Source organism: Podarcis filfolensis (assembly GCF_964270895.1).
Source record: "Podarcis filfolensis genome assembly, chromosome: 1".
Classification (NCBI taxonomy): domain Eukaryota; kingdom Metazoa; phylum Chordata; class Lepidosauria; order Squamata; family Lacertidae; genus Podarcis; species Podarcis filfolensis.
In genome coordinates, this window is record NC_139604.1 from 101,923,842 (window position 1) to 101,944,888 (window position 21,047).

Consider the following 21,047-nt stretch of genomic DNA (forward strand, 5'->3'; position numbering starts at 1 on the left):
TTAAAATCAAATTAAAATCAAATTGATGGCAACCATTAAGCAAAATTCTGTGCAGATTGCCAGAGGAGGGGGTCAGGCTGCGCCCTGACCAAAGGCCTGTTGGAACAGCTCTGTCTTGCAGGCCCTGCGGAAAGATGTCAGGTCCCGCAGAGCCCTAGTCTCTTGTGACAGAGCGTTCCACCAGATTGGAGCCGCGGCCGAGAAAGCCCTGGCTCTAGTTGAGGCCAGCCTAACCTCTCTGTGGCCTGGGATCTTCAGGATGTTTTTATTTGCAGACCGTAAATTTCTCTGTGGGACATACCAGGAGAGGCGATATAGCTCAGTGGTGGCCAAACTTGGCCCTCCAGCTGTCTTTGGACTACAACTCCCATCATCCCTAGCTAACAGGACCAGTGGCCAGGGTTGATGGGAATTGTAGTCCCAAAACAGCTGAATGGCCACGTTTGGCTATCACTGATATAGCTGATGACATAAAGAAACAAAAGTCAGTGTACGCCCTATGGATAGGTGCAATAGGTTTTCTCTCTCTTACACACTTGTGCTTACAACATACAACAATACATTTATAATCTACAACTTCTATAGTGATAGGACATACCATCTTAAGACTGACTTTATGACATTAACACAACCATCCTTTTCCCTCCCTCTTCCATGTTTGCTTAAAGGCCTAGAGAAGAGCTCTGGAGAATTAGAAAGCTTGCTTACCATTTTGTGACATTTTTGTTGATGTGGATTTTTTCTTACAGGCCCAAATGGCTAATTCTGCTTGTATATAAGTATTTGACTCACTTTAAAATCCACAAAGAATGAGTTGCACCTAGTGTGGATGCAGGATTTTCTTTTGAACTGCTGAGGCTCCTCAAAGGCATCCATGCATGTGACAGACTCTTTTTCCAGGAACCCTTGATGAATTGGGTCAAAGGTCACATTGGTATTTTCTTGGATAAGATCATAAGCTGAGTGTTTGTAAACTCTGTACTCTTGAACCCATCAAGTCTATTGGAAAACCTCTCACACTGAGCTCAGTATACTATGGATCCTCTGGATTTATTGCTTTGCATTGGTATTATTTATCAAGCAGATGAAAGAATGGGGGGAACCCAGAGAATATTCGGACCATGTGCAAAATATTATTTGTCTCCCTTTGACGGACACTGGGTCAGTTAGACAAGCATTCCATATTCCATAGAACACAGTTTTGCCTCCACACTTCTGTTTCGTCTCTTGGCTTCGATCCTTTCTGTAGTTTAAGGGTTTGGGAATTGCAGCTCTGTAAGAGGGAAGCTACAGTTCCCCAGATTACTATGGGGAAGCCAAGTCCTTCAAATGTGCCTTGCATGTGCTTTAAATGTATAATGTGGATATATCCAATACTTCCCCAGTCAGCCACTCTTCCCAAGAAGCTTCTCCAGTATGACACATGCAAACTACTTGATGATGGATGTTCATGTACTGGACACAACTTTACTTGTAGCTTCTGTCTTAAAACATTACAAAAAATTATTACCCTCAATCTTCATAAGCACCACAGCCTATGGCAACTGTGTTTTTTTTAACCAATACTGACTTACGTGGGGACCTCCATGAATGGAACTTGGTGTGCAAAGGATACTGCCACATGCTGAACTTGTCATGGGCTGATTTTTGACTGGAAGCTGTGGTTGCAAGTGAATGTCAAAGCCAGTCTCCGCCAATTTTAGCGCATCCTGACATCAGCTTTTCTGTGTCAATTTTGACTTACGGCAGGCAATTCTTCCACTGGAGGGGTCTGGGGAGTGGTTAATGCCACACTGCATGAGGGAGTTAATACTCATCAATTTGAAGGAGTTGGTGGTCTGGCTCCTCCTGAGGAGGAAGCCCCTTAATCCAGAGATTTTAGAAAACTACCACCCATTCTCTCATATTCCCTTCCTGGGCAAGGTGATTGAAAGGGTGGTGGCTGGCCAGCTTTAGATATGCCTTGAGGAAGCAGGTTACCTGGGCCCATTTCAGTCTTGTTTGGGGCCTGGTTTCAGCACCGAAACAGGATTGGTTGCCCATCTTCATTGGGATAGAGGAAGGGGAGTGTGATCCTGTAGCCATCTCATTCTTATATAAATATATATGTATATATAGAGAGAATATTCCAGGCAAGGAAAATTTGCACTGACAATCACAGCTTCCTGGATTCTGAGATTGTTGTGGATTGTGGAGAGAAGTTGTTTCACCAGAACTGGGTTTGGCATTGGCACAATTTAGAGTTGTGTCAGGACCTTATTGCAACTAGATAAGATGGTTGAGCCTCAAATATGTTAATTTTAAACTGGTGGTTCTTCATAGCCAAACGTTACATTTGTCCCAAAATGTGTTTGCTTAGTGAGCGGCCTTTGTAAGACAGTGCATAGTGTGTTAACATAAGCTATCCAACATGCTGACTACTTATCAGGCAGTGCAATCAATAAGGAGTCTTTAGGTTTAAAATTAACGATCTATTGTGTTCTCCAAAAGTCAGAATCTCTCAAAGTTGTCTTTGTTGTCTCTCATTTTCCTCAAGAGAATAAACAAAGCATAATAAATCATCGTGGGCACAAAGTAAACAAAATACCTAGCAAAGCCTTGAATAAGACATACGCCACAAATTTTCAGCATTAAGTAGCTTCATTATTTTGTAGCTGCACAGAGCACAGAGTGTAAAAAAGACCCACATTTTTTAATCTGCTGGATTCAAATCTGTCTTGCACCTAAGTGATGCAGCTTAGCTTTAACAATTTCTAAACTGCTCAATCTTTGCAGTTGCCCTCAAATAGCCTCAAAATGTAGGAAATCTCCCTTGGGCAATTCACTGGGTGACCCATGTTAGATTAAGGCCACACATGCACCCAACAAATAGGTGGTCACCTGTATAGAGGAATCTTGCCTCTTTTTTATATGATTATCAAAGCAGTCAGTAATAGCCATCTGCTCAGCAGGGAGATTTTCGTTTATAGGTACATGAGTGTAGTTCTCCACAGCCTGTGACAATTTTTAGTCTAGTGCAACAGAAATAGAATGTGTATAAAGATAACAAGAACCAAAAGCAGTGTTGAAAAAAATATATTGAAAAGGACTAAATGTTCAATTTTCTCTAATGGGCACCTATAAATATATTTAGAGATGCACTTACATGGGGAGGGGGGCTATAAAACATAAATCTCTTCCCAAAATACTTGCCTGGGTGAGATTTACACTTGGTGAGATTTACCGTATTTTTCGCTCTATAACACACACCAGACCATAACACGCACGTAGTTTTTAGAGGAGGAAAACAAGAAAAAAAATATTCTAAACGAAATAGTGGATATATGATTTTTGTAGTTCATGCTGTGGCCACAGACATGTGATCTGACAGTGAGTTTGGAGTAGCCCAATGCAAAAATCCTGAGGATCCATGTGGATCCATGCTTTGTAACCACGGAGGAGGGAAGGAAGGGGAACCCTGGATCCTCTGCTCACGACTGCAGCAGATCCTCCCCGCCACCCGCAGGCATTCGCTCCATAACACACACAGACATTTCCCCTTACTTTCTAGGAGGAAAAAAGTGAGTGTTATGGTGCAAAAAATACAGTACTTCCAGGTAAGCATGCATAGGATTGTAAATTAAAGATTTGGGTCTCAATGTGTTTCTGCAGCTTCTATTAGAAACATCCTTGCTTTAAATAAACTGGGGACTAAGAAAGCCATCCCCTCCCCACAAGCTAACTCCCTTTTAATAGACTGAGAGTATGTGCCTTGATAAGGCCATAAAAGCCTTTTTTTTATACTACGGAGCAGAAGGTGTTATGCTGAGTAAAAGTCATGGAATGAGCTGCTTGCCTGCTCTCTTAGTAAACTTGACATGCTGACTCCTTCTGTAAGTTTCTGATCTATGATAATCCATGAAAATCCCATCCAAACAGTGCTCTCAAAAGTGTAGTACCTGATCACCTTTGTTTTTTAAAGGGCTGGTGACCTATTAGCAGGTTTGTCCATTCCTTGCCAGCATCAGCTTGGCAGCCCTCCAGCAGGTGAAAAGGTTAAACTTCAGACTGCAAAGCCAGAAAGGTACAAGAGGAAGAGAAAAGAGAGTGTAATGTTTAAGGAAAGGACACTTCAAAACCAGTTATATTCAGTCACTTGACAAAATAATAAAGGAGATGTCCTGAGTCTTCTTACCACGGCCATTTCTGCAAGTCTGTTGTATATAAAACATGCATTGGTGTTTGATGTGTAGTCAATCCCTACATCATCTCTTAATTTAGTGCTCTTGTTTGGGGGATAGTGCATCTTTTGCAGAAAGCACTGCATTTATTTGTACCTGGGAATATTGGTTACTTTCCTCAGATATCAATCATTGTCAATGCCATTGCATTGTGGAATGTTGTCATGGGGATATCACGGACACCACTTAAGAGTTTATGACACAATTAGTGACCAGCGACTCAGTTCCTCCCAGCTCTTCAATAATATTTATTAAGGTGCAACCCTATGCACATTTACTTTGATTAAGAAAAAATGAATTTGGTGGCATTTTACCTCTGAACATAAGATTCTGCTGCTGGCTCTTCAGTAATAAGGGCCAAACTTTGAATCTTACTTTCAGAATATACTTTCAGAATACAGTATACAGAATATACTTTCAGAATACAGGCAACTCCCGGTTTAGGTGCATCTGATATGTGCACAACTGTGCGCACACACACACACACACACACAGCGCCAAACCCGGAAGTGACCCGGAAATATCATAAAGTCGTCACTAAAAGGGCGGCATGGAGGCGGGGGCAGAATGGAGTGTTTTCTGGCTTTCTCAACGGGTGTTCAATTCCATGCAATTTCATGCAAGCATGCAATGACCTGGAATTCAACCTCTGCACAAACAGGGAGTTGCCTATATAGCATTGGATCCCATTTGACTGTTCTGTGGACAGAATGGCTCCTTCCATACATGGAAGGCGCTGAGATCTACTGGAGACTTCCTGCTGGACGACTGGTCAGGAGCCAATTTTCACCTCTCAGGCTGCTCTGGAAAGCCCCTCAGCACTCCAGAGCAGCTTTTGGGGAGGCACGGGGTGGTATAGCTGGAATGAAGAACTGGCAAAAATCACATCTGCCTCCTTTTCTTCACTGTCACTGGAAGTCTACTAAGTACAGCTCAGGATCTGACCCATAGTTGTTTGTGAGCTGTACAGCCCTTTGTCACACATGTAGCATGGTTTTCCCCTTTTTATCTTCTTGCTTTTGAGAGATTGTTAGGCTTATTACATTTTTTTTAAAGTGCTCCTCTGCTTTACAACACATGCACAGAAATGGGAGCAAAACCGTTCAGTATTCCTTTAAGGATTGCTGAGACCAGGGCCAGATTTAGGTTTGATGAGGCCCTAAGCTACTGAAAGTAATGGGGTCCTTTATATGTCCAGCTGTCCTTTGTCAACAACAAATTGTCACTGTTTTTCGTGTTGAATATATGCTATATGGTAATTTATGGACCTAATAGGTATGTTAAGCCTTTTGCACATGTTGCCATGAAACCAGTCCATCCAGAATGTAGGCACCCTATATATATAAATGAGCAAACCAGGGATATTTTAAGGAGCAGGCTAGCAGGCGGGGGCCATTACTTACATCATAGGAGCCTACACAACACAAAACACTGTTACTGTATGTAGGTTTTATTTTATTTGTTTTTTATCTTATATTTTGGAAATGTACATACAGTTGGTTTTTTCGTTTAAATTTTTTTGGGGCCCCCCAAGAGAGTGGGGACCTAAGCTATAGCTTGTTTAGCTTATATGTAAATCCGGCACTGGCTGAGACACAAACTTGTGTCAGTTTTGTCCAGTACAGTGGTACCTTGGGTTACATACGCTTCAGGTTACAGACTCCGCTAACCCAGAAATATTACCTCAGGTTAAGAACTTTGCTTCAGGATGAGAACAGAAATTGTGCTCCAGCGGCGCGGCAGCAGCAGGAGGCCCCATTAGCTAAAGTGGTACCTCAGGTTAAGAACAGTTTCAGGTTAAGTACAGACCTCCGGAACAGATTAAGTACTTAACCCGAGGTACCACTGTAGTTGGAAGTGCAAGAAAATAGCATTTTAAGTCACTCTGAATACCAGTTGCAGGGAATCGCAGGTAGAGAGAAAGTACTGTTGTACACAGCTTCTGCTTACACACCTTTCCAAGTGAGTCTTGTTGTCCACTGTCAGAGATCAGGGTGTTGGGCTGCTGGGCCTTTGGCCTGATTCAGCAGGGCCCTTATGTTCTTATTGTGTGTAAAAGGCTCCAGGGTATATGACCCACTAGAAACAAAGCGGCACATGATTTAACAGGGAAGGAAACGTACAACAATACAAGTCTCCCAGTGTTGTCTAATGAAAATGGCCTTGTTAGCCTTGTATTCTGTGGCTTTTATACATATTGAATTGTTTTGGCATATCTTTAAATCATTTAGCAGAAACTATTTTTTTAAATGATAATAAGCTTGTTATGTTTCAGTAGTTATGCATTCCGCAGCTCTCACGCAGGCAAGTATGATGATGTCAGTACACTTGCAAGTTGAGACCTTTCGAAACCAAGAGGGTGTTTTTTTATGATATTTTTAATTTGTAGATATCCTGAAATTGATTTTTGTTGAGTTGATAACAGCCGTGGAACTCCCTCAAGGAATTAGAAGGCTCATTAGAAGAGAGTTACTGAATGGTATAAATAGCTTTTTAAAACCAGCCAAGGCAAAATACCATTTGATTATTCAAAGGGGATTTTTTTTTAAGAAGAAGACTACTAATCGGTATCAGATTCAAACTACTTCTGTAATCTGTTCCCAGTTAGAATCTAAAATGTTATTTTCATTATTCATGCATTTAATTAGTATATGTAATGATCAAGAATGTTTGAAATCAAGGGATGTTGGGTCATGGAACAATCTAAACTAACTCCACCCCATGCTCCAAAATTAGATATATGTTTTTTAAAAAAGTAGAATCCCTTAGCCTTATTACTGCATTGTTTGCAAGGTTCCAAGAATGAGTTTAGACCAAGTTAATGGCCTTTTAGGCTTCCTCCACGTGAATAGGAGTTCATTTTTTGATAATATGCACATTTTGGTATGCAAATCTCTAATTTCCACACGGACAAACTGACATGGAAATGCAGTAGTCTGAACTTTATTAGAAAAATGAAAACAGAGAGGGACCAAAACAGAGAGGGACCAAAAAGAGTATGGCAAGACCATACTCTTGCATGAGTGGAAAGGCGCGTGGGAGGCAGTTTCATCAAATTGCCCTGATTTTCCATCTCACTGTGCCCATTCTGTGCCCATTACATGTTGTTCTAGAGCAGTGGTTCCCAACCTTTTTTTGGCCATGCCCCACCTAAGCATCTCTAAAATCCTGATGCTCCCCCCCATAACGTATAATTCTTATTACGAGAAATGAGCAGTTAACACCAAAACGCTTTTTTAAAGTCCCACTGGTTTCAGTGGGTCTACTCTAAGCCTAACTAAGGTGAGATCCACCCCATCATTGTTATATTCACAAACAAATTTAAACCCACAAAATCAAATGTCATAAATGTCTAGATTACAATTTAGACTACGGGTACATTAGCACTCTGCAGCTTCCTTTATTCACTTTTAGACTGGTTTCCAATTTCCAGAGTGGACTGGAGGACATTCAGTGAACTGGACCGAATAGGCCTCAGAACCAACCTTCCATGTGTGCTGCACAAGGGTACACTGCACAAGGCAGTTTTCCAAAGACCGCAGTGCTTAGGCAGCAGGAGAAATGCAGATAATGGTTGTAGATCTGAGAGTTCATTTGCGCACACTGGAGGTCCATTGTGGTCCATAAAGAGATATTAGTCTGGTTGTCAGTAATCAACATTCATACATACTGTGAATTACCTGGTCCTTTTTTCTTTTCAGGATTGCAGGCGGGCATGGTTCTCTGTTCTTATACAGAATCATGTTAATAAGAAAAACATTTTGTTCTTGTTATAAACAGAATAAAGTTTGATGCAATTTCTCCAAAGAAGTACACTTTGTCTGGACTTTGGCCAGATAATTGGATGGAAGAGTCATATTACGAAGAGTGAACAGGAAACATGAAGTTCACATTCAGTCCCTACTCATTGTAATTCACTTTATGGTGACTTGCTTAATAGCAGAATATATATCATTTCTACTGCTATCCTTCATGCATTTAAACTGTAATATCTTTTCCTCAATGGCTGCTTGTCAATTTCAGCGATCTAAATTTGATTTCATAAATTAACTAGCCAATTAAGTTTAGAGTTATGATTAGAATCAGAAGCAAAAGCAAATAAATATTAATCTACCACCCTGAACTTTTTAAAATCAACACGGGCTCCTAGAATATTGGTGGTGATATTTGGCCAGCTTAATTTTCTCTGTCCATTTAGTATTTGATAACAAAAAATGCTCGACCTCCATAACTGTTGTCTGTGGTGATTTGACACAAAAAACCTAGATTAAACCAAAGTGTCTGGGACGCATACTATGCTATATTTACTCTTCCAAAATGATCAGGTAATGTCAGACATGCTGAAAATAAGCTGCTATTTATGTCCAGGGCCATCCAACACACAACTGAACTGTTGTCATTCATCACATCCACCTAAATTTCAGGAAATCTGTAAGTGCAGGGGAAGAATGGTTGAGCCTAAAGGACTGAGAATGGTACTTGGTTGGGGTGCATAGGAATAAGGAAGAGAGGGAAACAGGAGGCATTTATAAGAGGGAGTGGAGGGAGGTGTTCTCACACCTATGAGCCTAGAATTAAATGCAGACAGTTCAGCATTTCTGATGGGTGCATTATATGCAAGATCTTTCTAGTAGATATTTCCCTTACCTATAGAATTAACAGGGACGCAGGTGGTGCTGTGGGTTAAACCACAGAGCCTAGGACTTGCCAATCAGAAGGTCGGCGGTTCGAATCCCCACGACGGGGTGAGCTCCCGTTGCTCGGTCCCTGCTCCTGCCAACCTAGCAGTTCGAAAGCACGTCAAAGTGCAAGTAGATAAATAGGTACCGCTCCGGTGGGAAGGTAAACGGCATCTCCGTGCACTGCTCTGGTTCGCCAGAAGCAGCTTAGTCATGCTGGCCACATGATCCGGATGCTGTACGCCAGCTCCCTCGGCCAATAAAGCGAGATGAGTGCCGCAACCCCAGAGTCGGTCACAACTGGACCTAATGGTCAGGGCTCCCTTTACCTTTACCTTTACCTTCCTATGGAATTCTCTCCCTGGAAAAGGTATGTATGGCCTCATTTCCACCTGCCTTTAAAATGGAGACCTTAAAAACAGATATATGAAAAGCATCTCCATTTCACTCAGTTGTTGTGTTGCTGCTTTTAATTTGGTCCTTTTAATTAAACTTAAAGTATAGTTCTTTGTTTTGAAATTGTTCTAAGCTACCTTCTAGGCAGTACTGGAGAACTGCTGCTAGTCCCTGTAGACGGTTCTGAACGAGATGGATCAGGGGGTCTCAGTCACCCTGTACTGCTTCATGGAAGTAAAAGGTATATGGGGCTCGAGGAGGCCAGTTCACTTCTCAACTCCTCTTCCATTTTCGATAACACCCAAATTTCCATGGTTTCTGGCATCTGATGATCATTTGACTCCTATTTTGTGGATGAGGGTCCCTCTTTGCTTTTTTTTTTTAAAAAAAGGGTTGGTTTTGTACTTCTGCCAACATTGGGTTCCCCTTATGCAAGCTGGTGCTTCCATCTTCTGCCACCTTTGGGCCCCATTTCTTTTGGTACATGGACCCCAAACTCATTAGAAGGAATGATAAATATGTATGTAATACATTGTCTATTCAGTGTAGTACCTCTTTCTTTGTGAACTATCATTATTGTGGATTTCATCGCACACATTGAGTCTGTGCAGGCTGAATGAAGTAAGATTAAGTGTGCGGGTTCCCCCCCCCCCCAGTTATGCCTTCACTTTGGTTAGCCACTCTCACTATTGATCTTTGTTTATAATTCTGTATATTCTGGAACTGTCCTCGAATGCATTCACACTTTATGGAAAAATGACTCTTAAAATATTGGTGTCAATGTCATCAATTGCTGTTTTCTCTACATTTCTCTCTCTCCTTTTATTACTCAAGCATTTTAGATCTTGAAGGCATACACCACACAGTGACATGGCATCGCAAAATCTGAACACATCAGCAAATGTCACCAAAGTGTCATCTCTTTGCATCACAACAGCAGTTCGTTTTTCAGAAATGACACTTGCACTGGATAAGGATTGGAACGGGTTATAGTTCCAGATCTTAATTACATCAGGCATAGGGTTTGGGAAGAGCATTCTTCCTCATGGGAAAGGGCGGGGGAGAGCAAAGCTAAATTTGGCCATTCAAAGCTCTATGCATCCTTGTTTTATCTAGAGATAATAGGATTAAGTTACGCTAGGGGACTTCCATGACCAAAAGTGCCTTGCTGCCTTCAGCAGGGGTCTAATAAGGATAGATATAATTGGGTAAATAGTGAATAAGAATGAAGAAGAAAACAGCATAAGCAGAATGGGTCTTACTAAATGATGACAAATTGGACTCCATCCAATCTCTGTAGACTTGGATAAAATACAGCACCCGATGCTGAATGGCAAGATTTAACATCTCTTTCCACTTGCCTAAATTTGATGCTGGTAAACAAGGCCCATTTTAAGACTGTTGAAATAGGGTTAAAGAAGCACACTAAATTAAATGCATAAAGAGAAAAACAGCATGAATCACACTTTCATTCCCTGACCCACATCCATTTGCAGAACTTAGCCTATTAACAGTTAAAACACTTATATTTACTTTTTCCTCTCAACTCTGAGGAAAACTAATTCATAGCATACTGCCCCAGAGGAATTATTAATTAGCTCCCTCATCGGCATAGATTGTGTAATTTGTAAAATCTATTTAAATAAAATTCCCTTATTTATTCCATTTTGTGTCAGGTCTTTTTTTTTTTTTAAGTGTGATTAGTAAGAATTTATCAAACTGTGGTGTCAAAAAACCCAAAGCTGTCCTGTCCGTCTCTGATTTATGTCTATCAGGATAGGCTTCCTAGAGAGAGAGAGAGCCATTTAATCCTTCTTATTTTCATGATATGCCCAAATGCCACTGATTAATGGTGCAAAGACCAGCTGATAAGGCGTAAGTGCCACTCCACTGGCAGAGCCCATGGTGTGCCCATGAAAATCTCCATGCATGTAGATAACCCACCAACAGTGGTGAGGTAACAGTGTTTGAGGGGTGTATTGAGGGTGGCTGATGAACCACAACATCTCTCCTCATTCCCTTAACATGCCCTCAAAAGCAGCCCCCATGCATGCCAACCTCAATCCTGCAGTCACCTACTTGGGGGTAAGTCTTGCTGTGCTTCTGAGTAGACATGCATAGGGTTGCAATATATGTATTTAAATCGTTTATACCACAACTTTTGATATAAAAATTTCCTTGTTTACATTTAATGTGAGACCCTGGATGAAACACCTGTGCAACTAACATGCATTCAGAACATGAATGATCAGATTTGTTGGAGGGGTTGTGGTGCTTTTGGCACATACTGGCACATGTGGTGGGTTTGTCCTCATGTGGCTACTTTCTGGGCACAAATTCTTAAACAAATTGAAATCATTATTGGCTGTCCAGTGATCTTAGATCCCAAATCTTGTCTTTGCTTTTCCCCCTCAGGATTTAATGCTGACCTGCATTTAAAACCTTTGGTAATTTTCCTTTTCGTTGCAGCTAGACTGCTTGTAACACTGGGATAGAAGGGATGTCTCTGTTATTAATGTGAAGTGTTGGTATAAGAAAGCTATGTTCTTAGCTGCCTCAGAAAAAGTAACCCTGCTAAACCAATGGCGTTTGCTGCCACTTGCAGGGCTTTTGAGACACACATGAACAAGCAACATACGAAACTACTTATCCCAATGAGCTATGACTTTATTTGAAATTATTTATGGCAGATGTCTTTGTTTGACAGATTGGTTTGTCCCTTTAACCCTCCCCTGCTTAACAGGATGGCATTCCTCCTTATCATTTTTTACCTTATGCCTCTCTCTCTGCATTGTACTTACTTTTGTTATCCATGAAGCCATCTGGGGGCTGGTTTTGTTTTGTTTTTATGCTTAGTGTTATTGTATTATGATTTACTAGCGTTGCTGTCCTTTTTAAGTTTTAATACTAAAAAGGTATTTTTTTAAAAAAAATCAAAATAAAAAACTGTGTGAACTGAGGGGTGAGCCCAACAAGACAATGACAATAACCCACCAACAGCAATCAAATCAATATGGCTAACCTGATCCAAAACACCCACCCACTCCACTCACACACAAAAACAAAGATCACCACAGCCAATCACAAATAAACAACCACACCCTAGGCCAACCCCAACCTCTCTCACCACCAAAGGAATACAAGTGAACAGCACAAGAAACGCTGACACCAAACCCTACATACATACAGAAACATCGCCACCCGACCCCACCCTCACCCATCTTCCCTCCCTCCACCCCTTCTCTCTCTCTCTCTCTCTTTTCTCCTCCCCCTAATGTCTCAACAAATGAAACGGATTTGTAAAAATGTTACATGGAAAAAATATGAGAGACATTACACTTACTTCTGTAAAACAAGAAAATCTTTAATAATATATATATATATATATATATATATATATATATATATATATATACTGAGGGGTGGGGTTAGCCCTTCTGCTGCCAACTTTAACTGGGCCATTTTTCATTGAATTTCTCAGAAATTTGGATAGATGGACTCTCTCACCCAGGGGGTGCCTGACAGGGCAAACCATGTTCATTGTTTTCCCAGAGAATGTCTTCTATCCTAACTAGAATGCCACTCCTGTGACTCTGTAATACACTAAGGTTGCAATTCTATAAACACTAAGTGTAAATTCTTAGTATAAGTTCTTGGAGACTAAGACAAAGTGTCTTAGTAAACACTTAGGATAAGTTCAGTGGGACATGCATAAGATTGCACTATAAGGGACTAACTCATTTGCCTGCTGTATCCTTCCCACCACCTTTCATATGCATCAGACTTTCCAAGTGTCCCTATTTTCCAGTGACGTCCCTGATTTAGAGAAGCCACCCTGGTTTGATCCCAGAGTGTCCCACTTTTCCTTAGGACATCCCTATTTTCAATTGAGAAATGTTGGGAGGGTCTGGAGTTATTTGAACCCCAAGCTGTCTGAAGGCAACCCTGTATAGGGAAGTTTTTTTTTAAAAAAGGTTTGTTTGTTTGTTTGTTTGTTTGTTATATGTTAGAAGCTGCCCAGAGTGGCTGGGGCAACCAAGTAAGATGTGTTGGGTATAAATAGTAAAATTATCCTTGTGGAATGGGACGTCCCTATTTCCATTGGAAATACATTAGTAGTAGTAGTAAATATTTACTTTTCCCCTGATGGGACTCAATGCAACTTACAGATAAAAACAAGAATCACTAAAAACATAGAAAAAACAATAATTAATAGACAATTAAACATATGCATCCTGTTTAAAACATAGAAATAATTACATTAAAAACAGCATGGCACCAACCCTTTCATTAAAAGCAGCCAATTCCCAAAATCCCATTGGAACAAGATGGTCTTCACCTGCCAGAAGAAGGACAACAAGAAGGGAGTCAGTCGAGCTTCTCCAGGGAGGGAGTTCCAGAATCTGGGATCATCCACCATGTCCCCACCAAGATTGTCTGTATGTGTAGTGGGACGAAGAGAAGGACCTCCCCTGAAGATCTCAAAACCCAGGCATGTTCATATGAGGGAATATGGTCTTTCAGATAGCTTAGACCTGATTCTATGATTCTATACCCAGCATTTTGAATTGGGCCCGGAAGCTGGCCAGTAGCCAGTGGAGTTGTTCTAGCAAGGCGTGTGTCACTGTGGCCAAATCAGACATCTCAAGGAACTTGCTTTTGTGTCCAGGAGATTCCTGCTGCCAAGTCTCTCTCCCTGTTGGCAGTCCTCTTGCAAGCAAGAGACCAACTGGATCAGCCCATAATTGTGCTGTGTGTAAATATGCAGCATCTCTTTGAGTGACTATGCTACCGTGAGCCAGAATATAAACCTCTGCCGCATTTGTAAGCTGGTTCACACATCTGAAAGTAGTGTGTGGGCAGGAAATAGGCAAAAAGGCATTGTATAAAGCTACAGGGACCAATTGAATTAAATGGGGAATAGGTTGCAACAAGCAACATATTGAAGATTCCTTTGGATAAAAAAAATAAGGATCCTCTTAACGGAGAGAACTGGGAAATGTGAGTCTGAGCACGAGCAAGTTAAAAGTATAATTAGCAGCGCTAGAGTGAAATACAGAACATGAAGTTGCAGAGAATAGTTCAGCAAACAATACGGTATTTGTCAAATATATTTGCAGAAGACAGAAAGTAAAAGAGAAAATTAGTTCACGCAAAAATGAGAGTGGGGAATTGGAGACAGACCGATCCAGAAATAGCAGACTTCTTTCCATCTTCACTAAGTATTTTACTGGCATGTGAATCGTCCCGTTAAAGGGAACTACTAATGGATCATCTGGTCCAACACACTGTTTAGTAAATTGCTTTGAAGATCTGGCATTAAAGATGAAAGCATGCTGTGGTTTGCCATTCCAGCCTACAAAGAAACAAATATTTACAGTTCTACGTTTTGCACTTCCCTTCTTAATTGATGTGTGATACCTTATATTTATGTGCAATTTGCCTTTGATTGCTTATGATTTTATAGTGCCCAGTTCTGCAGTCTGTTTCATAGTGGGAGCAGGGAGGCAGGAACAGCTGGCAGATTTCCAGTCTGTGTTGCACTGCACTGGGAGCTTAAATGCTGGTGAAGAAGCAAGCCGCACATACCACAACTTTTCCTAAGAGCTGTCACAGTAGCTTAGGCATCTTAACAATGACTTTAGCCTAGGTCTCCTAGCAGTAACACAACTGTGTACTGGCAAAAAGCTGTCACAAGAGGATATTTGGTTATTTTTAGGTGTCATTTGTCTGGTGTACACAAGAATGTGTGAATGTGATGAGCAGGGGCTTGAGGACACTCATCAGAGAGCCAGGATTGGCTGCAGCTCCTTCCTGATTGGACACCGGGGAACATACCTTGTTTTATAGCTGATTTTTCCCATGCACCACTTGAATATTGGTGGGTGTTGGCAGGCAGCTTAAATTATTTTTCTGCCCATTGCTCCATTGTAATGTACTGCGCTAGATGCTGTACAATTTTAAATTGCATATTTATTACTTATTTCATATATTGTATTTTATCGTATTATAATTTGAATTCCATATAATTCAAATCAGAATAAAATATAAATAATAAAATAAGCAATGCAAATTAAATTAGAAATCAATATGAATATTTAATGCTGTAGATGTGCCTGTTGTGTTAAACTTCTTAATTCTAGCCTCCCATTAACTTTGCTGCTAATCCTCTCAACTCCTTTCAAGGCTTAATAAGAATGTGAAAGGATGGAGAAATTTGCTCTTTTCTCGCCACCAGTAAAAGCGATAGTGTCTTAATTCTAGCCTCCCATCAACTTCATGAGATAAAATATATTAAAGATTCGGACTACATGAATGAAGCTTGCAGACTACTGGTGGTCCACAGACCCCAGTTTGGGAACCTCTGTTATAGCGGATGACACACAAACAAGTATGGCAACACAGGCAATCAATACACCTATGTTGGTCCAGCCTATTAGGAGTCTACTGTTACTGGATTTCTTTCAACCAGGAATAAGTGGCAGCGTCTGCCTGTTCCAGAGTGGAAATTGGGGGAGGGGATCTTTTGGAGTAATGGACATTTTAGTTAAGATCATAAAAAGAGCCTCCTGGATAAGGCCAGCGGTCCATCTAGTCCAGCATCCTGTTCGCCCCATGGCCAACCTGAAGCCTATGGGATGCTCACAAGCAGGACCTGTTTGCGATAGCACCCTCCCCACCTGCTGATTGGAGGAACTGGTATTCAGAAGCACATTGCCTCTTCACAAATGGAGGAGGCTGAATATATAAGAATATAATATGCCAAATTTCTGTAAACTGCAGTCATTTACTATGAAAACAAATATGTGTTTAATTAGTTAACATTAAGATTAAAAATGCTGTTTCCCATGATTTTAAAGTGCCCTTTCGAATTCATTCTCTCCCACACTTCTAGTGAAAATTCCTTTTAAAAGGATCTGGGTCAGGGGCAGCAATGGGTTTACAGTTTCCTGGAGCCAGACTGGTGCTAGTGCAGCAAAAAAACAAAACCCAAAACTGGTGATTTTCTGGCCCCCAATTTCTATCCTGGCCAGGACTAGTCAGCAGGGCTGTGGATGTTGCGTTGCATCTGCCACTATGTGCCATTCAGCCTCAGTTTGGATTGATCTGTGACTTAATAGGTAGCAACTGCACCAGTATATACTAGAGTGCATTGCTGATCATGCCAGGGTTGCAGGTTTGATCCCTGTATGGGGCAGCTGCATATTCCTGCATTGCAGAGGGTTGGAGTAGATGATCCTCAGGATCCCTTCCAACTCTACGATTCTTTGATTCTACTATGATCTTAAATGTGGAAATCAGTCAGATATTTGCAAATTTAACCCACTCATCAATTGTGTTTGATTTTCTGTTGTTGAAAGTATATAATAATCTGCATCTGCAATCTTACTTTTAACTGTAGGATATATTTTCTACAAAAGATAGCCAAGTGCTGATGTGATAATAGCAAAATGTAATTCAGTGCCCAGAATTAGAAAATCGGGATCTATCTAAAAATAACACAGTATGTTATCTCTACAGGCTCACACAGTAATGTTATAACAGTTGTACACCTTTGAAAAATTATTTGGAAAGGAATTGCATAGGAGAATTACATGCTGTAAATAGCATTGTAGCATTTTATTTGCTCTACCATTTCAAATGCATTTTAGTAGATGGTATTCCACTTGCTTATTTAGTAATTCCTGAGTTCAGCTGCATTTTATTCCAAAATCTGAAACATAGATACTTGCAATTTCACGTGCAGAAAACATATTATAAATTGGTTTGCTTCAGAATGGGACAGAATATTAGATTGCACAGTTACCTGCTGAGTAGTACACACTTGTTTTGTAATGCTGTTTTATGAGTAAGAGATTGAAACCGAACATGTGCTTTCAATTCTATACCTTGACATTGTTGATCTGTTTTTATTGATTTCTCTCATCTGGTCAAATATGGTGGTCTCTGTGTATTTTATAAATGATTATATAGTGGAATTTGGCAATGGAGAAGCTTTAATTATGTGTGGTTCATCCAATGCATCTTAGTTTTTCAGCAGGCTTGGGTGAAATGGTTGACTGAGTGTTTCTGCTGTTCATAATTCAGAAAGAAGTTCTCTTTGTATAGGGCAAAGCCGGAATAATCAAGGATTATAGATTATGTGTCTGTATCTCAGCCTTACTAAAGACAGTGACTTTCCCTGCATTTGTTTCCAGATAGGTAAAGATGGTTCTATGTGATATAGACATTTTCCCCCTTAGATTTTCAAAATGTTTTATATTTTGTGTATTCCATTAAAAAACCCAATGTACTGCGATCATATTTTGATGTGAGCATTTTATAAACATGCATTAGAAGTTTGAAAGCTGTCGGTTAACAAGCATCTCGATTCCTTCCCTTTTTCACTTTTTCCCTCTGATAATATTTCTTCTATACTATTGAGCTCTGTCTAGTGACATTGTAAGTGGGATGTACTTCCTCACATCAGTGCCTTGTTAATGCCATTCATTAATCTAGAACCATGAGCTTGTTCAGAGATGGTTAGATATTCCATATTTTCATAGAGTTTGGGGGAAGGGTGACAGCTTACTTTACAGCTTTTGAAACCAGACCTCATTGGCTGTCATGTCATTTTTAATCCTGATAAAAGAGCAGAGGCTGATGTGAACTTGAAGCCTGGGGATGCAGTGCGCGGATCACACTGAAACCTTCCACAGCAGAGAGCTTTCTCATCCATTTCCTATATGCAGTAAAGACCAGGACATTTGCTCATTTTCCTTAGCTGTATTACAGTCTCTCTTGTTCATGTGTTTCAGTGAACGTCTTGTCCTCGGAGATGTATTTCCAGATGTATTTTGTAGATATCCTATAAACTCAGACATACCTGTGCATATTGTGAACATCACCTAAATGTTTGCTGGTGTTCACCCTGCCTGAGAGAGCAAAACCATGGAATTTGCTATTGCAAGATGTGGCATCTACCCCATTTTACCAATGTAGATAGGCGAATCCAATTTGTCCTCTCTTAAAGCTATCAATGGCTGCTATTTCACCTTAGGATATCAATGAAGGAGCATCTCCACCCCCATCATTCTGCCCAGACACTGAGGTCCAGCGCTGAGGGCCTTCTGGCAGGTCCCTCACTGTGAAAAGTGAAGTTACAGGGAACCAGGCAGAGGGCCTTCTCGGTAGTGGCACGCGCCCTGTGGAACACCCTCCCACCAGATGTCAAAGAGAACAACAACTACAGTGGTACCTCTGGATGCGAACAGGATCCGTTCTGGAGCCCCGTTCGCATCCTGAGCAGAATGCAACCCACACATGCGCGGGTCGTGATTTGTCGCTTCTGCGCATGGTGTCATTTTGAGCACATGCGCAAGCAGCGAAACCCAGAAGTAACCCGTTCCATTACTTTCGGGTCGCCACGGGAGACAACCTGAAAAGATTTAACCTGAAGCGACTTTAACCCAAGGTATGACTGTACCAGACTTTCAGAAGACATCTGAAGGAAGCCCTGTTTAGGGAAGCTTTTAATGTTTGATGAACTACTGTATTTTAATATTTTGTTGGAAGCCGCCCGGAGTGGCTGGGGAAACCCAGCCAGATGGGCGGGGTATAAATAATAAATTATTATTATTATTATTATTATTATTATTATTATTATTATTATTATTATCATCATCATTATCATCATCATCCTAGCTGAAGAGGGCTGTGATCTACTCTCCTTGCCCCACATTCCCTGAAATTGGGTCAGGGTAAGTTAGGAGAACACCCAGAAAAGTGTTCAGGGGAAGAACAGAGGGATTGTTCCATCTGGCAAGCTGGAATGCTTGTGCAGATGGAATAATTGGAAGAGCACAGTGTTGAATTCCACCCTATGTGTCTTGTGTGCAGAGTCCAGTCCAGTCAATTGGATGTGGAGGTGCTTAGCTCATCTGAACCTGAGACTAATTAATAAATATAAAAATATTTTGTAAGCTAAAACAAGTTGTGGTGTGCTCTCTCTTGCAAATTGTCTGCTTAGATAAAACCATTGGGCCAGATGTTCAATTGATCCTTACAATTGGTGTGTTTAATGGAGCTTCAACAATTTGCATCAGCTGTGAATTATCCTGGGAAGCCCTGCATACAGGTATATTAGATTCTGAGTGAGAAATAAGTATCCGGGGAAGTTTCAAGGCTCTGAGCATCCTCTGACAGAAAGGAATATGTGTTTCAGTGCAAACAACATGGATGGATTATTAAGCACCTAAAAGAGATCATTTTAAGAGGCTAGCATTAAGAAAGCTAGCTCATATTCAAATGAGTACCAGTTCACATTTTAAGGTGTTATATATGCACTTATAATAAAAGAGATGTAAAATAACCCAGCATTTGGAGAATTTCACATTATAAATCATAATTGCACTCACTTAGAAATCTGCTTTGCTATTGATACATGTGCACAACTTTCATTAACTCTGATAGTTTCATTTATTGATGGCAGAGTAGATTGCGGCACTGAGTGCTGCTCTATTACCCTCCCCACTGTGATGATAGCAGTGTCGTATTGCTGCGATAATAGATGCAGCCTTATTGCTAAGCTAGGACTCTTTGAACTAGCAGAACATTTGGGGAGAGAAAGAGCAGGAGGGGTGGTGGAGGGAGATGGGGAAGGGCTGTGGCTGAGTGGCTGAGCACATGTTTTTCATGCATCACACAGGGTCCTGGGTTCAATCCCTCACATCTCCTGGTTCTGTTTGGAAAGATCCTTATTTGAAACCCTGTAGTGCTGATGCCAGTCATTGCAGACGATACTGAGTTAGATAGCCTAATGTTCTGAATTAGTATAAGGCAGCTTCCAATGGTCCTGTGACCGAGCAAGATGTGTCATAATACACTGGGGCAGAAGGGTGCACCTATCTGGGGACTACGTCTGTGCTGAAAATATCTTTGGACCAAAATTTGCAAGAACATAGCCTATTACTCCAACTTCTGACACAGCAATTGACAGTATCCAGATTCTGCCTGTCTTGGAGCTAGATGTCCCTCTCTCCCTTGATGAACTGAAAAATGCCATCAACTCTCTTTTTTTAAAAAAGTAATATTTATTAAAAGTTTAAAGATTACAAAAAGAAGAAAAAGAGTTAAACAAAGCAAAACAATACAATACAATACATGAAAAACAAAAAACACTACTTATCTTAACAAAACAAAAACAAAAACAGAAACAATTAAAAACACATCCAATATTTCCATATCTTATCTTTCATTTACTTGTTTCAACGACCTCCTCACACCTCCCTTTTTTGTATTCTAGTTCAGTTAGCTATTTCAGCAAATCCTTTCCATCTTTCTCAGTTTTTGTCCTATAATTTATCTTAACACAATCTAACCTTATTTTTTCCCCTTTGGTCCATTAACAATCTATTTTTACTTAATTCTTTATAACATTTCTGCTAAAGCCATATAGAAAAATGCCATCAACTCTCAGGCATATCTACTACTGCATAAGCCTGCTATGAGTAGAATTTTGCAGCCTGAGAATAACGAAATTATTTGGTATTTATCTGTTGTTTGTGAACGTATCAGGGAATTTGCCATTCCACTTTAAAAGTTCAGTATATTGGACACCATTACTGATGTACAGCAAATGAGTGTTTGATCACCCCTGTTGATGTAATCATATTGAATAAGGACAGTCTGAAATGGTTTAATATGTGGGCCCTTTTGTTAGGATTTATCCAGAATATTACAAAGGTATGGTCTCTTTCCTGCACTGATGGAC

At 40.5% G+C, this 21,047-nt stretch overlaps 1 protein-coding gene across 12 annotated transcripts in view; it reads left to right on the forward strand.

Annotated features, from left to right (window-relative positions):
- NPAS3 (neuronal PAS domain protein 3) overlaps positions 1-21,047 on the forward strand; it is a 634,645-nt gene that overhangs the window by 333,270 nt on the left and 280,328 nt on the right. The window lies entirely within an intron of this gene.